We start from the raw sequence: 14081 nt of genomic DNA on the forward strand, positions 1-14081 counted from the left end.
GGAGGGGCACCAGGAGTAGAGGAGCAGGAAGGGGAAGGGGGTGGCCATGCGAGGGGACACTTTGAGGCCAAGTCCCAGCTTCAGCCTGATCCTCCTGGGAACCCCGCTCTGAGACAAGGAGCCGGGCTTCGCATTCCCACAGCAGCCAGTCGTGGGCTGAGGACACCTGGGGCGTTGGGAACTCCCTGGCTTCTCCTTGGTTTAACATCTAGAGCTGCTTGTGAATCGCGCCGCCACACACACCCGAGCGCAGGTGTCTTCCGCACAGACTGCGGGCCTCGCTCTTCTGAATGCCGCTAGCTCGCCACCCACCCACGGGTGAACCTGGTCAGGGTGCTTTCTCTCAGGGGCAGACTCTTTTCCGGGCGGGCTACCGGTGTCTCTGTTTGCTCGTTTCTTTCTTCCATTTCGGGAAAGTCTTCCTTGCTGGGTGTGGAAATCTCCTATGCCTTCCCTCGCCTATTCTGTCAGCTTTAAAATTCTCTTTCAGTTGCCACCCTCACAGATGGATTAGGAAACTCTTTCCGGTGCACTCATTAGTGAAATGACCTCCAGGAAGCTGGAATCCAATATCTAATGGCCGATTTTTAGCGAGTCCACACGCCAGGGTGGTCGGGGTCCAATGCAGCCCCGGCCAGGCCCAGGCCCGTTGGACTGGGCCACAGGAGGACACGGAGGAGGGTCCCGGCCCCCACGAAGCGGTGCCGGCAGTTCTCCACGGGCTTGGGCGTTTTCCAGAGGTAGGAGATGGAGGGGACTGATTTCTTCAGCGCCCCCCAAACCACGCCACCCCACCCCACCCATGGGACACATCCCCAGAGAGAGACGCCCCATACACTGGCTGTGCCCCAGCCCTGGCCCGGGGGAATAGGCGGCAGCCCACCCACAGGGCGAGGGGGGGGGCGCAGCTGAAAGGGGTTGTGGGGGAGGGCGGCCCCTGGCTGGGGTCAAAGGGCGAGCGTCCCGCGCGTGCGCAGTCAGCGGCAGCGACGCGCTGGGGGTGGGCAGCGGGTAGGTGAAGGAGGCCGGGCGAGGAGACGAGGGGGGCTGGGAGGGCTCCACCTTGGCGAGTCCAGCCGTGGAGGCGCATCTTGTGTGAGTGTGAGTGAGTGTGAGTGTGTGTGTGTGTGTGTATAGAGAGACAGCCCCCCACCCCGCCCCGCCCCGCCCCGCCCATCACCCCCGTCCCTGGGAGCCAGCGGGACCCGGCCGGCGAACTCAACCGGCCCGGCCCGGCCCGGCGCGGGGCCTGGGGCGGGAGGCGGCGGCGGGGAAGCCCAGAGAGGCTCGGCTTCTCGAGCGGGGCAGGGGCGCCCTCCGCCGCCGTCTAGGGCCACACCACCCTGAACGCCCCCGATCTCGTCTGGTCTCGGAAGCTAAGCAGGGTCGGGCCTGGTTAGTACTTGGATGGGAGACCGCCTGGGAATACCGGGTGCCACAGGCTGCTGCTTTTTTTTTTTTTTTTCTTGCCTCTTGTTCTGTCCCCTTTCTGGGAGCGAGGCGGCGGCCCGGGGTGGGGGTCACCCCCACCCTCAGCGCCCGCGCGGTGCCTGGCGCCCCAGCCCGCACCGTGGGGCCTCCTCTTGTCCCAAGCCGCGACACCGCCGCCACGCGGCAGCATGCGTGGCATCTGGACTGTCAGGTCTCAGACCAAAGGTCTGCTCTGTGGGAACCGACACGCTGGAGGAAACCTTGAGAGTCTGAGAGGGGAGGGAGTTCCAGAAGAAGGCCAGGATGTCATTTTGAGGGAGTATGTGACCAGAACTCGTCCCGTTGCTTTTGGGGTTCTATGGGCTACACGCAGGAATCTTTGGTGGTGGCACCTGATGTTGGGGGATCCGGAGTCACACCCAGACCTGCTCCACAGGCCTCCTTTTACTTTTCTCTTCGGATTCATTATGTTTAAAAAGTGTCTCTTACCTCTAGGATTGCATTTTCTTTTCTCTCTCTTTTCAAGCAGATGATGGGAGTACAAGTATTCAGGTGACATGTGTTGCCCGTGCCGCCCTCCCCCCTGTGTTCTTTTTTTTTTTTTTTTTTTGAGACAGAGTCTCGTTTTGCTGCCCAGGCTAGAGTGAGTGCCATGGCGTCAGCCTAGCTCACAGCAACCTCAATCTCCGGGCTCAAGCAATCCTGCTGCCTCAGCCTCCCGAGTAGTTGGGACTACAGGCATGCACCACCACGCCCGGCTGTGTTTTTCTATATATATTAGTTGGCCAATTAATTTCTTTCTATTTTTAGTAGAGACGGGGTCTCGCTCTTGCTCAGGCTGGTTTCGAACTCCTGACCTGGAGCAATCCGCCCGCCTCGGCCTCCCAGAGAGCTAGGATTACAGGCGTGAGCCACCGCGCCCGGCCCCCCCTGTGTTCTTATTCATATACCTCTCATGTTGTTCCAGCGTATTGTGGGGGTACCAATGTTAAGGTCGGGTGCCTTGCCCTCTCCAAGCCTCCCCCCTCGGGTCAGAGCTTCAAGTGCGCCCATCCCCCAGTCGGTGCGCACCCACCCCATGCCTAATGGATGTGTATGCCCCTCCCCTCCCCCCACCCGCCCGACACCCACCCGATGAAGGTGATTCCTCTCTGTCCACTTAGGCGTCCATCCGTTCGTACCAATTTGCTGGTGAGCGCGCTCACGTGGTGCTCGTGTGTCCATTCTTGGGATACTTGGCTTCCTGGAACGGGTTCCAGCTCTGGCCAGGAGAACACGAGAGGCGCCCTCTCACCGCTGCTCCTCACAGCCGAATGGCACTCCGTGGTGTCCACGCGCCACATTTTATTGATGCACTCCTGGATGGATGGGCACTCGGGTCGCTTCCACGTCTTTGGGATTGTGAATTGTGCCCTAACTGTAACCCTAACCCTTACCCAGCCCGTCTCCTCTGCCCCTGCCTGACGCACTCCTCCCCGGCCAGGCCCGTCACTGTCCTGGGCCCCCGCCTGACCGGCTCCTCCCCGCCCGGCCGGTCACCGTCCTCTGCCCCTGCCTGACACGCTCCTTCCCGCCCGGCCTCTCACCGTCCTCGGCCCCTGCCTGACCGGCTCCTCCGTCGCCTGGGCCTTCCAAGGGCTTGGTGTGGATGCTGCTTCCAGGAAGCCCTCCAGAAACCCGGCAGCAGGGTGGCCGCAGCAGTCTCCAGCAGCCGTCCCTAAGTCGCGTGAGTGCGGGGGACGTGCCCCCGCTGTGCCGCGGGGGCCCAGCCTGGTGTCTTCCCTGAGGCCCTGCGGCTGCCGGCTGGGCTGCCGCTCCCCGCAAGGGGAGAGCCGCGGAGGTGGGGACCGCCTCCTGATGGGGACGTACACGCAGCTCTCCACGTCGGATTCCGGGGCTCTCTGTCCTGCCCGAAGGCCCAGCTGGCCTGCGGGTCCTTAGAGTGGCAAAAACCTCCGAAAACTGAGACTGAGGGTCCGGTGGGTGTCTGCACTTTTGTGCTGGGCACCCCAGGGAGGCCCGGGGGCTGGCTGGACAACGCGGTCTGCTGGGCGGGGGGTTTGGAGGAGCAACTGATGCCCTTTGCACTTTGGGTAGCAAGAGTCTGAGGTGTCTCTGAGCCCTGTGCCATGTCGGGGGGGGGGGGTGCGGGGCGGAGGAGGAGGAGGAGGAGGAGGTGGGAAGGGCCGGGGCCTGCAGTCCTGTTCCCGGGGTGGCACGGCAAGTGGCTTCTTCCACAGGCTGCTTGGCCTGGGCTCCCTGCACCTGGGCCTTTGGAGGACCGGCCCTGTGCTTGCCAACACTTCCTGCAGGGACCCAGAGCTGGGAGGTGGCATCTCTCAGCCCTGGGTCGGGCAGAGCCCCAGCGGGCCATGCCCACAACCTCTCTCAGCACCGGTCCCCCAGAAGGCTCCTTTGGGACCAGGATTCTCTTGCGGTGACTCTTTAAGGTCTGGCCCCTGGATGGAGGGGCACCAGGAGTAGAGGAGCAGGAAGGGGAAGGGGGTGGCCATGCGAGGGGACACTTTGAGGCCAAGTCCCAGCTTCAGCCTGATCCTCCTGGGAACCCCGCTCTGAGACAAGGAGCCGGGCTTCGCATTCCCACAGCAGCCAGTCGTGGGCTGAGGACACCTGGGGCGTTGGGAACTCCCTGGCTTCTCCTTGGTTTAACATCTAGAGCTGCTTGTGAATCGCGCCGCCACACACACCCGAGCGCAGGTGTCTTCCGCACAGACTGCGGGCCTCGCTCTTCTGAATGCCGCTAGCTCGCCACCCACCCACGGGTGAACCTGGTCAGGGTGCTTTCTCTCAGGGGCAGACTCTTTTCCGGGCGGGCTACCGGTGTCTCTGTTTGCTCGTTTCTTTCTTCCATTTCGGGAAAGTCTTCCTTGCTGGGTGTGGAAATCTCCTATGCCTTCCCTCGCCTATTCTGTCAGCTTTAAAATTCTCTTTCAGTTGCCACCCTCACAGATGGATTAGGAAACTCTTTCCGGTGCACTCATTAGTGAAATGACCTCCAGGAAGCTGGAATCCAATATCTAATGGCCGATTTTTAGCGAGTCCACACGCCAGGGTGGTCGGGGTCCAATGCAGCCCCGGCCAGGCCCAGGCCCGTTGGACTGGGCCACAGGAGGACACGGAGGAGGGTCCCGGCCCCCACGAAGCGGTGCCGGCAGTTCTCCACGGGCTTGGGCGTTTTCCAGAGGTAGGAGATGGAGGGGACTGATTTCTTCAGCGCCCCCCAAACCACGCCACCCCACCCCACCCATGGGACACATCCCCAGAGAGAGACGCCCCATACACTGGCTGTGCCCCAGCCCTGGCCCGGGGGAATAGGCGGCAGCCCACCCACAGGGCGAGGGGGGGGGCGCAGCTGAAAGGGGTTGTGGGGGAGGGCGGCCCCTGGCTGGGGTCAAAGGGCGAGCGTCCCGCGCGTGCGCAGTCAGCGGCAGCGACGCGCTGGGGGTGGGCAGCGGGTAGGTGAAGGAGGCCGGGCGAGGAGACGAGGGGGGCTGGGAGGGCTCCACCTTGGCGAGTCCAGCCGTGGAGGCGCATCTTGTGTGAGTGTGAGTGAGTGTGAGTGTGTGTGTGTGTGTGTATAGAGAGACAGCCCCCCACCCCGCCCCGCCCCGCCCCGCCCCGCCCCGCCCATCACCCCCGTCCCTGGGAGCCAGCGGGACCCGGCCGGCGAACTCAACCGGCCCGGCCCGGCCCGGCGCGGGGCCTGGGGCGGGAGGCGGCGGCGGGGAAGCCCAGAGAGGCTCGGCTTCTCGAGCGGGGCAGGGGCGCCCTCCGCCGCCGTCTAGGGCCACACCACCCTGAACGCCCCCGATCTCGTCTGGTCTCGGAAGCTAAGCAGGGTCGGGCCTGGTTAGTACTTGGATGGGAGACCGCCTGGGAATACCGGGTGCCACAGGCTGCTGCTTTTTTTTTTTTTTTTCTTGCCTCTTGTTCTGTCCCCTTTCTGGGAGCGAGGCGGCGGCCCGGGGTGGGGGTCACCCCCACCCTCAGCGCCCGCGCGGTGCCTGGCGCCCCAGCCCGCACCGTGGGGCCTCCTCTTGTCCCAAGCCGCGACACCGCCGCCACGCGGCAGCATGCGTGGCATCTGGACTGTCAGGTCTCAGACCAAAGGTCTGCTCTGTGGGAACCGACACGCTGGAGGAAACCTTGAGAGTCTGAGAGGGGAGGGAGTTCCAGAAGAAGGCCAGGATGTCATTTTGAGGGAGTATGTGACCAGAACTCGTCCCGTTGCTTTTGGGGTTCTATGGGCTACACGCAGGAATCTTTGGTGGTGGCACCTGATGTTGGGGGATCCGGAGTCACACCCAGACCTGCTCCACAGGCCTCCTTTTACTTTTCTCTTCGGATTCATTATGTTTAAAAAGTGTCTCTTACCTCTAGGATTGCATTTTCTTTTCTCTCTCTTTTCAAGCAGATGATGGGAGTACAAGTATTCAGGTGACATGTGTTGCCCGTGCCGCCCTCCCCCCTGTGTTCTTTTTTTTTTTTTTTTTTTGAGACAGAGTCTCGTTTTGCTGCCCAGGCTAGAGTGAGTGCCATGGCGTCAGCCTAGCTCACAGCAACCTCAATCTCCGGGCTCAAGCAATCCTGCTGCCTCAGCCTCCCGAGTAGTTGGGACTACAGGCATGCACCACCACGCCCGGCTGTGTTTTTCTATATATATTAGTTGGCCAATTAATTTCTTTCTATTTTTAGTAGAGACGGGGTCTCGCTCTTGCTCAGGCTGGTTTCGAACTCCTGACCTGGAGCAATCCGCCCGCCTCGGCCTCCCAGAGAGCTAGGATTACAGGCGTGAGCCACCGCGCCCGGCCCCCCCTGTGTTCTTATTCATATACCTCTCATGTTGTTCCAGCGTATTGTGGGGGTACCAATGTTAAGGTCGGGTGCCTTGCCCTCTCCAAGCCTCCCCCCTCGGGTCAGAGCTTCAAGTGCGCCCATCCCCCAGTCGGTGCGCACCCACCCCATGCCTAATGGATGTGTATGCCCCTCCCCTCCCCCCACCCGCCCGACACCCACCCGATGAAGGTGATTCCTCTCTGTCCACTTAGGCGTCCATCCGTTCGTACCAATTTGCTGGTGAGCGCGCTCACGTGGTGCTCGTGTGTCCATTCTTGGGATACTTGGCTTCCTGGAACGGGTTCCAGCTCTGGCCAGGAGAACACGAGAGGCGCCCTCTCACCGCTGCTCCTCACAGCCGAATGGCACTCCGTGGTGTCCACGCGCCACATTTTATTGATGCACTCCTGGATGGATGGGCACTCGGGTCGCTTCCACGTCTTTGGGATTGTGAATTGTGCCCTAACTGTAACCCTAACCCTTACCCAGCCCGTCTCCTCTGCCCCTGCCTGACGCACTCCTCCCCGGCCAGGCCCGTCACTGTCCTGGGCCCCCGCCTGACCGGCTCCTCCCCGCCCGGCCGGTCACCGTCCTCTGCCCCTGCCTGACACGCTCCTTCCCGCCCGGCCTCTCACCGTCCTCGGCCCCTGCCTGACCGGCTCCTCCGTCGCCTGGGCCTTCCAAGGGCTTGGTGTGGATGCTGCTTCCAGGAAGCCCTCCAGAAACCCGGCAGCAGGGTGGCCGCAGCAGTCTCCAGCAGCCGTCCCTAAGTCGCGTGAGTGCGGGGGACGTGCCCCCGCTGTGCCGCGGGGGCCCAGCCTGGTGTCTTCCCTGAGGCCCTGCGGCTGCCGGCTGGGCTGCCGCTCCCCGCAAGGGGAGAGCCGCGGAGGTGGGGACCGCCTCCTGATGGGGACGTACACGCAGCTCTCCACGTCGGATTCCGGGGCTCTCTGTCCTGCCCGAAGGCCCAGCTGGCCTGCGGGTCCTTAGAGTGGCAAAAACCTCCGAAAACTGAGACTGAGGGTCCGGTGGGTGTCTGCACTTTTGTGCTGGGCACCCCAGGGAGGCCCGGGGGCTGGCTGGACAACGCGGTCTGCTGGGCGGGGGGTTTGGAGGAGCAACTGATGCCCTTTGCACTTTGGGTAGCAAGAGTCTGAGGTGTCTCTGAGCCCTGTGCCATGTCGGGGGGGGGTGCGGGGCGGAGGAGGAGGAGGAGGAGGAGGTGGGAAGGGCCGGGGCCTGCAGTCCTGTTCCCGGGGTGGCACGGCAAGTGGCTTCTTCCACAGGCTGCTTGGCCTGGGCTCCCTGCACCTGGGCCTTTGGAGGACCGGCCCTGTGCTTGCCAACACTTCCTGCAGGGACCCAGAGCTGGGAGGTGGCATCTCTCAGCCCTGGGTCGGGCAGAGCCCCAGCGGGCCATGCCCACAACCTCTCTCAGCACCGGTCCCCCAGAAGGCTCCTTTGGGACCAGGATTCTCTTGCGGTGACTCTTTAAGGTCTGGCCCCTGGATGGAGGGGCACCAGGAGTAGAGGAGCAGGAAGGGGAAGGGGGTGGCCATGCGAGGGGACACTTTGAGGCCAAGTCCCAGCTTCAGCCTGATCCTCCTGGGAACCCCGCTCTGAGACAAGGAGCCGGGCTTCGCATTCCCACAGCAGCCAGTCGTGGGCTGAGGACACCTGGGGCGTTGGGAACTCCCTGGCTTCTCCTTGGTTTAACATCTAGAGCTGCTTGTGAATCGCGCCGCCACACACACCCGAGCGCAGGTGTCTTCCGCACAGACTGCGGGCCTCGCTCTTCTGAATGCCGCTGGCTCGCCACCCACCCACGGGTGAACCTGGTCAGGGTGCTTTCTCTCAGGGGCAGACTCTTTTCCGGGCGGGCTACCGGTGTCTCTGTTTGCTCGTTTCTTTCTTCCATTTCGGGAAAGTCTTCCTTGCTGGGTGTGGAAATCTCCTATGCCTTCCCTCGCCTATTCTGTCAGCTTTAAAATTCTCTTTCAGTTGCCACCCTCACAGATGGATTAGGAAACTCTTTCCGGTGCACTCATTAGTGAAATGACCTCCAGGAAGCTGGAATCCAATATCTAATGGCCGATTTTTAGCGAGTCCACACGCCAGGGTGGTCGGGGTCCAATGCAGCCCCGGCCAGGCCCAGGCCCGTTGGACTGGGCCACAGGAGGACACGGAGGAGGGTCCCGGCCCCCACGAAGCGGTGCCGGCAGTTCTCCACGGGCTTGGGCGTTTTCCAGAGGTAGGAGATGGAGGGGACTGATTTCTTCAGCGCCCCCCAAACCACGCCACCCCACCCCACCCATGGGACACATCCCCAGAGAGAGACGCCCCATACACTGGCTGTGCCCCAGCCCTGGCCCGGGGGAATAGGCGGCAGCCCACCCACAGGGCGAGGGGGGGGGCGCAGCTGAAAGGGGTTGTGGGGGAGGGCGGCCCCTGGCTGGGGTCAAAGGGCGAGCGTCCCGCGCGTGCGCAGTCAGCGGCAGCGACGCGCTGGGGGTGGGCAGCGGGTAGGTGAAGGAGGCCGGGCGAGGAGACGAGGGGGGCTGGGAGGGCTCCACCTTGGCGAGTCCAGCCGTGGAGGCGCATCTTGTGTGAGTGTGAGTGAGTGTGAGTGTGTGTGTGTGTGTGTATAGAGAGACAGCCCCCCACCCCGCCCCGCCCCGCCCCGCCCCGCCCCGCCCATCACCCCCGTCCCTGGGAGCCAGCGGGACCCGGCCGGCGAACTCAACCGGCCCGGCCCGGCCCGGCGCGGGGCCTGGGGCGGGAGGCGGCGGCGGGGAAGCCCAGAGAGGCTCGGCTTCTCGAGCGGGGCAGGGGCGCCCTCCGCCGCCGTCTAGGGCCACACCACCCTGAACGCCCCCGATCTCGTCTGGTCTCGGAAGCTAAGCAGGGTCGGGCCTGGTTAGTACTTGGATGGGAGACCGCCTGGGAATACCGGGTGCCACAGGCTGCTGCTTTTTTTTTTTTTTTTCTTGCCTCTTGTTCTGTCCCCTTTCTGGGAGCGAGGCGGCGGCCCGGGGTGGGGGTCACCCCCACCCTCAGCGCCGCGCGGTGCCTGGCGCCCCAGCCCGCACCGTGGGGCCTCCTCTTGTCCCAAGCCGCGACACCGCCGCCACGCGGCAGCATGCGTGGCATCTGGACTGTCAGGTCTCAGACCAAAGGTCTGCTCTGTGGGAACCGACACGCTGGAGGAAACCTTGAGAGTCTGAGAGGGGAGGGAGTTCCAGAAGAAGGCCAGGATGTCATTTTGAGGGAGTATGTGACCAGAACTCGTCCCGTTGCTTTTGGGGTTCTATGGGCTACACGCAGGAATCTTTGGTGGTGGCACCTGATGTTGGGGGATCCGGAGTCACACCCAGACCTGCTCCACAGGCCTCCTTTTACTTTTCTCTTCGGATTCATTATGTTTAAAAAGTGTCTCTTACCTCTAGGATTGCATTTTCTTTTCTCTCTCTTTTCAAGCAGATGATGGGAGTACAAGTATTCAGGTGACATGTGTTGCCCGTGCCGCCCTCCCCCCTGTGTTCTTTTTTTTTTTTTTTTTTTTGAGACAGAGTCTCGTTTTGCTGCCCAGGCTAGAGTGAGTGCCATGGCGTCAGCCTAGCTCACAGCAACCTCAATCTCCGGGCTCAAGCAATCCTGCTGCCTCAGCCTCCCGAGTAGTTGGGACTACAGGCATGCACCACCACGCCCGGCTGTGTTTTTCTATATATATTAGTTGGCCAATTAATTTCTTTCTATTTTTAGTAGAGACGGGGTCTCGCTCTTGCTCAGGCTGGTTTCGAACTCCTGACCTGGAGCAATCCGCCCGCCTCGGCCTCCCAGAGAGCTAGGATTACAGGCGTGAGCCACCGCGCCCGGCCCCCCCTGTGTTCTTATTCATATACCTCTCATGTTGTTCCAGCGTATTGTGGGGGTACCAATGTTAAGGTCGGGTGCCTTGCCCTCTCCAAGCCTCCCCCCTCGGGTCAGAGCTTCAAGTGCGCCCATCCCCCAGTCGGTGCGCACCCACCCCATGCCTAATGGATGTGTATGCCCCTCCCCTCCCCCCACCCGCCCGACACCCACCCGATGAAGGTGATTCCTCTCTGTCCACTTAGGCGTCCATCCGTTCGTACCAATTTGCTGGTGAGCGCGCTCACGTGGTGCTCGTGTGTCCATTCTTGGGATACTTGGCTTCCTGGAACGGGTTCCAGCTCTGGCCAGGAGAACACGAGAGGCGCCCTCTCACCGCTGCTCCTCACAGCCGAATGGCACTCCGTGGTGTCCACGCGCCACATTTTATTGATGCACTCCTGGATGGATGGGCACTCGGGTCGCTTCCACGTCTTTGGGATTGTGAATTGTGCCCTAACTGTAACCCTAACCCTTACCCAGCCCGTCTCCTCTGCCCCTGCCTGACGCACTCCTCCCCGGCCAGGCCCGTCACTGTCCTGGGCCCCCGCCTGACCGGCTCCTCCCCGCCCGGCCGGTCACCGTCCTCTGCCCCTGCCTGACACGCTCCTTCCCGCCCGGCCTCTCACCGTCCTCGGCCCCTGCCTGACCGGCTCCTCCGTCGCCTGGGCCTTCCAAGGGCTTGGTGTGGATGCTGCTTCCAGGAAGCCCTCCAGAAACCCGGCAGCAGGGTGGCCGCAGCAGTCTCCAGCAGCCGTCCCTAAGTCGCGTGAGTGCGGGGGACGTGCCCCCGCTGTGCCGCGGGGGCCCAGCCTGGTGTCTTCCCTGAGGCCCTGCGGCTGCCGGCTGGGCTGCCGCTCCCCGCAAGGGGAGAGCCGCGGAGGTGGGGACCGCCTCCTGATGGGGACGTACACGCAGCTCTCCACGTCGGATTCCGGGGCTCTCTGTCCTGCCCGAAGGCCCAGCTGGCCTGCGGGTCCTTAGAGTGGCAAAAACCTCCGAAAACTGAGACTGAGGGTCCGGTGGGTGTCTGCACTTTTGTGCTGGGCACCCCAGGGAGGCCCGGGGGCTGGCTGGACAACGCGGTCTGCTGGGCGGGGGGTTTGGAGGAGCAACTGATGCCCTTTGCACTTTGGGTAGCAAGAGTCTGAGGTGTCTCTGAGCCCTGTGCCATGTCGGGGGGGGGGGTGCGGGGCGGAGGAGGAGGAGGAGGAGGAGGTGGGAAGGGCCGGGGCCTGCAGTCCTGTTCCCGGGGTGGCACGGCAAGTGGCTTCTTCCACAGGCTGCTTGGCCTGGGCTCCCTGCACCTGGGCCTTTGGAGGACCGGCCCTGTGCTTGCCAACACTTCCTGCAGGGACCCAGAGCTGGGAGGTGGCATCTCTCAGCCCTGGGTCGGGCAGAGCCCCAGCGGGCCATGCCCACAACCTCTCTCAGCACCGGTCCCCCAGAAGGCTCCTTTGGGACCAGGATTCTCTTGCGGTGACTCTTTAAGGTCTGGCCCCTGGATGGAGGGGCACCAGGAGTAGAGGAGCAGGAAGGGGAAGGGGGTGGCCATGCGAGGGGACACTTTGAGGCCAAGTCCCAGCTTCAGCCTGATCCTCCTGGGAACCCCGCTCTGAGACAAGGAGCCGGGCTTCGCATTCCCACAGCAGCCAGTCGTGGGCTGAGGACACCTGGGGCGTTGGGAACTCCCTGGCTTCTCCTTGGTTTAACATCTAGAGCTGCTTGTGAATCGCGCCGCCACACACACCCGAGCGCAGGTGTCTTCCGCACAGACTGCGGGCCTCGCTCTTCTGAATGCCGCTGGCTCGCCACCCACCCACGGGTGAACCTGGTCAGGGTGCTTTCTCTCAGGGGCAGACTCTTTTCCGGGCGGGCTACCGGTGTCTCTGTTTGCTCGTTTCTTTCTTCCATTTCGGGAAAGTCTTCCTTGCTGGGTGTGGAAATCTCCTATGCCTTCCCTCGCCTATTCTGTCAGCTTTAAAATTCTCTTTCAGTTGCCACCCTCACAGATGGATTAGGAAACTCTTTCCGGTGCACTCATTAGTGAAATGACCTCCAGGAAGCTGGAATCCAATATCTAATGGCCGATTTTTAGCGAGTCCACACGCCAGGGTGGTCGGGGTCCAATGCAGCCCCGGCCAGGCCCAGGCCCGTTGGACTGGGCCACAGGAGGACACGGAGGAGGGTCCCGGCCCCCACGAAGCGGTGCCGGCAGTTCTCCACGGGCTTGGGCGTTTTCCAGAGGTAGGAGATGGAGGGGACTGATTTCTTCAGCGCCCCCCAAACCACGCCACCCCACCCCACCCATGGGACACATCCCCAGAGAGAGACGCCCCATACACTGGCTGTGCCCCAGCCCTGGCCCGGGGGAATAGGCGGCAGCCCACCCACAGGGCGAGGGGGGGGGCGCAGCTGAAAGGGGTTGTGGGGGAGGGCGGCCCCTGGCTGGGGTCAAAGGGCGAGCGTCCCGCGCGTGCGCAGTCAGCGGCAGCGACGCGCTGGGGGTGGGCAGCGGGTAGGTGAAGGAGGCCGGGCGAGGAGACGAGGGGGGCTGGGAGGGCTCCACCTTGGCGAGTCCAGCCGTGGAGGCGCATCTTGTGTGAGTGTGAGTGAGTGTGAGTGTGTGTGTGTGTGTGTATAGAGAGACAGCCCCCCACCCCGCCCCGCCCCGCCCCGCCCCGCCCCGCCCATCACCCCCGTCCCTGGGAGCCAGCGGGACCCGGCCGGCGAACTCAACCGGCCCGGCCCGGCCCGGCGCGGGGCCTGGGGCGGGAGGCGGCGGCGGGGAAGCCCAGAGAGGCTCGGCTTCTCGAGCGGGGCAGGGGCGCCCTCCGCCGCCGTCTAGGGCCACACCACCCTGAACGCCCCCGATCTCGTCTGGTCTCGGAAGCTAAGCAGGGTCGGGCCTGGTTAGTACTTGGATGGGAGACCGCCTGGGAATACCGGGTGCCACAGGCTGCTGCTTTTTTTTTTTTTTTTCTTGCCTCTTGTTCTGTCCCCTTTCTGGGAGCGAGGCGGCGGCCCGGGGTGGGGGTCACCCCCACCCTCAGCGCCCGCGCGGTGCCTGGCGCCCCAGCCCGCACCGTGGGGCCTCCTCTTGTCCCAAGCCGCGACACCGCCGCCACGCGGCAGCATGCGTGGCATCTGGACTGTCAGGTCTCAGACCAAAGGTCTGCTCTGTGGGAACCGACACGCTGGAGGAAACCTTGAGAGTCTGAGAGGGGAGGGAGTTCCAGAAGAAGGCCAGGATGTCATTTTGAGGGAGTATGTGACCAGAACTCGTCCCGTTGCTTTTGGGGTTCTATGGGCTACACGCAGGAATCTTTGGTGGTGGCACCTGATGTTGGGGGATCCGGAGTCACACCCAGACCTGCTCCACAGGCCTCCTTTTACTTTTCTCTTCGGATTCATTATGTTTAAAAAGTGTCTCTTACCTCTAGGATTGCATTTTCTTTTCTCTCTCTTTTCAAGCAGATGATGGGAGTACAAGTATTCAGGTGACATGTGTTGCCCGTGCCGCCCTCCCCCCTGTGTTCTTTTTTTTTTTTTTTTTTTGAGACAGAGTCTCGTTTTGCTGCCCAGGCTAGAGTGAGTGCCATGGCGTCAGCCTAGCTCACAGCAACCTCAATCTCCGGGCTCAAGCAATCCTGCTGCCTCAGCCTCCCGAGTAGTTGGGACTACAGGCATGCACCACCACGCCCGGCTGTGTTTTTCTATATATATTAGTTGGCCAATTAATTTCTTTCTATTTTTAGTAGAGACGGGGTCTCGCTCTTGCTCAGGCTGGTTTCGAACTCCTGACCTGGAGCAATCCGCCCGCCTCGGCCTCCCAGAGAGCTAGGATTACAGGCGTGAGCCACCGCGCCCGGCCCCCCCTGTGT

At 62.8% G+C, this 14081-nt stretch overlaps 4 non-coding genes across 4 annotated transcripts; all 4 read left to right on the top strand.

Moving 5' to 3' along the window:
- Positions 1–1325: 1325 nt before the first annotated feature.
- On the top strand, positions 1326–1444 carry LOC142868365 (5S ribosomal RNA). The gene has a single exon (XR_012917383.1). It is a non-coding gene; the product is annotated as a 5S ribosomal RNA (ribosomal RNA).
- Positions 1445–5231: 3787 nt separating this feature from the next.
- LOC142868367 (5S ribosomal RNA) lies at positions 5232–5350 on the top strand. Its single transcript, XR_012917385.1, has one exon. It is a non-coding gene; the product is annotated as a 5S ribosomal RNA (ribosomal RNA).
- A 3784-nt stretch (positions 5351–9134) lies between these two features.
- LOC142868368 (5S ribosomal RNA) lies at positions 9135–9253 on the top strand. The gene has a single exon (XR_012917386.1). It is a non-coding gene; the product is annotated as a 5S ribosomal RNA (ribosomal RNA).
- Positions 9254–13039: 3786 nt separating this feature from the next.
- LOC142868369 (5S ribosomal RNA) lies at positions 13040–13158 on the top strand. Its single transcript, XR_012917387.1, has one exon. It is a non-coding gene; the product is annotated as a 5S ribosomal RNA (ribosomal RNA).
- Positions 13159–14081: the final 923 nt, after the last annotated feature.

The sequence above is a fragment of the Microcebus murinus genome, unplaced genomic scaffold, assembly GCF_040939455.1.
Source record: "Microcebus murinus isolate Inina unplaced genomic scaffold, M.murinus_Inina_mat1.0 scaf030_hap2_Mmur4.0, whole genome shotgun sequence".
Classification (NCBI taxonomy): domain Eukaryota; kingdom Metazoa; phylum Chordata; class Mammalia; order Primates; family Cheirogaleidae; genus Microcebus; species Microcebus murinus.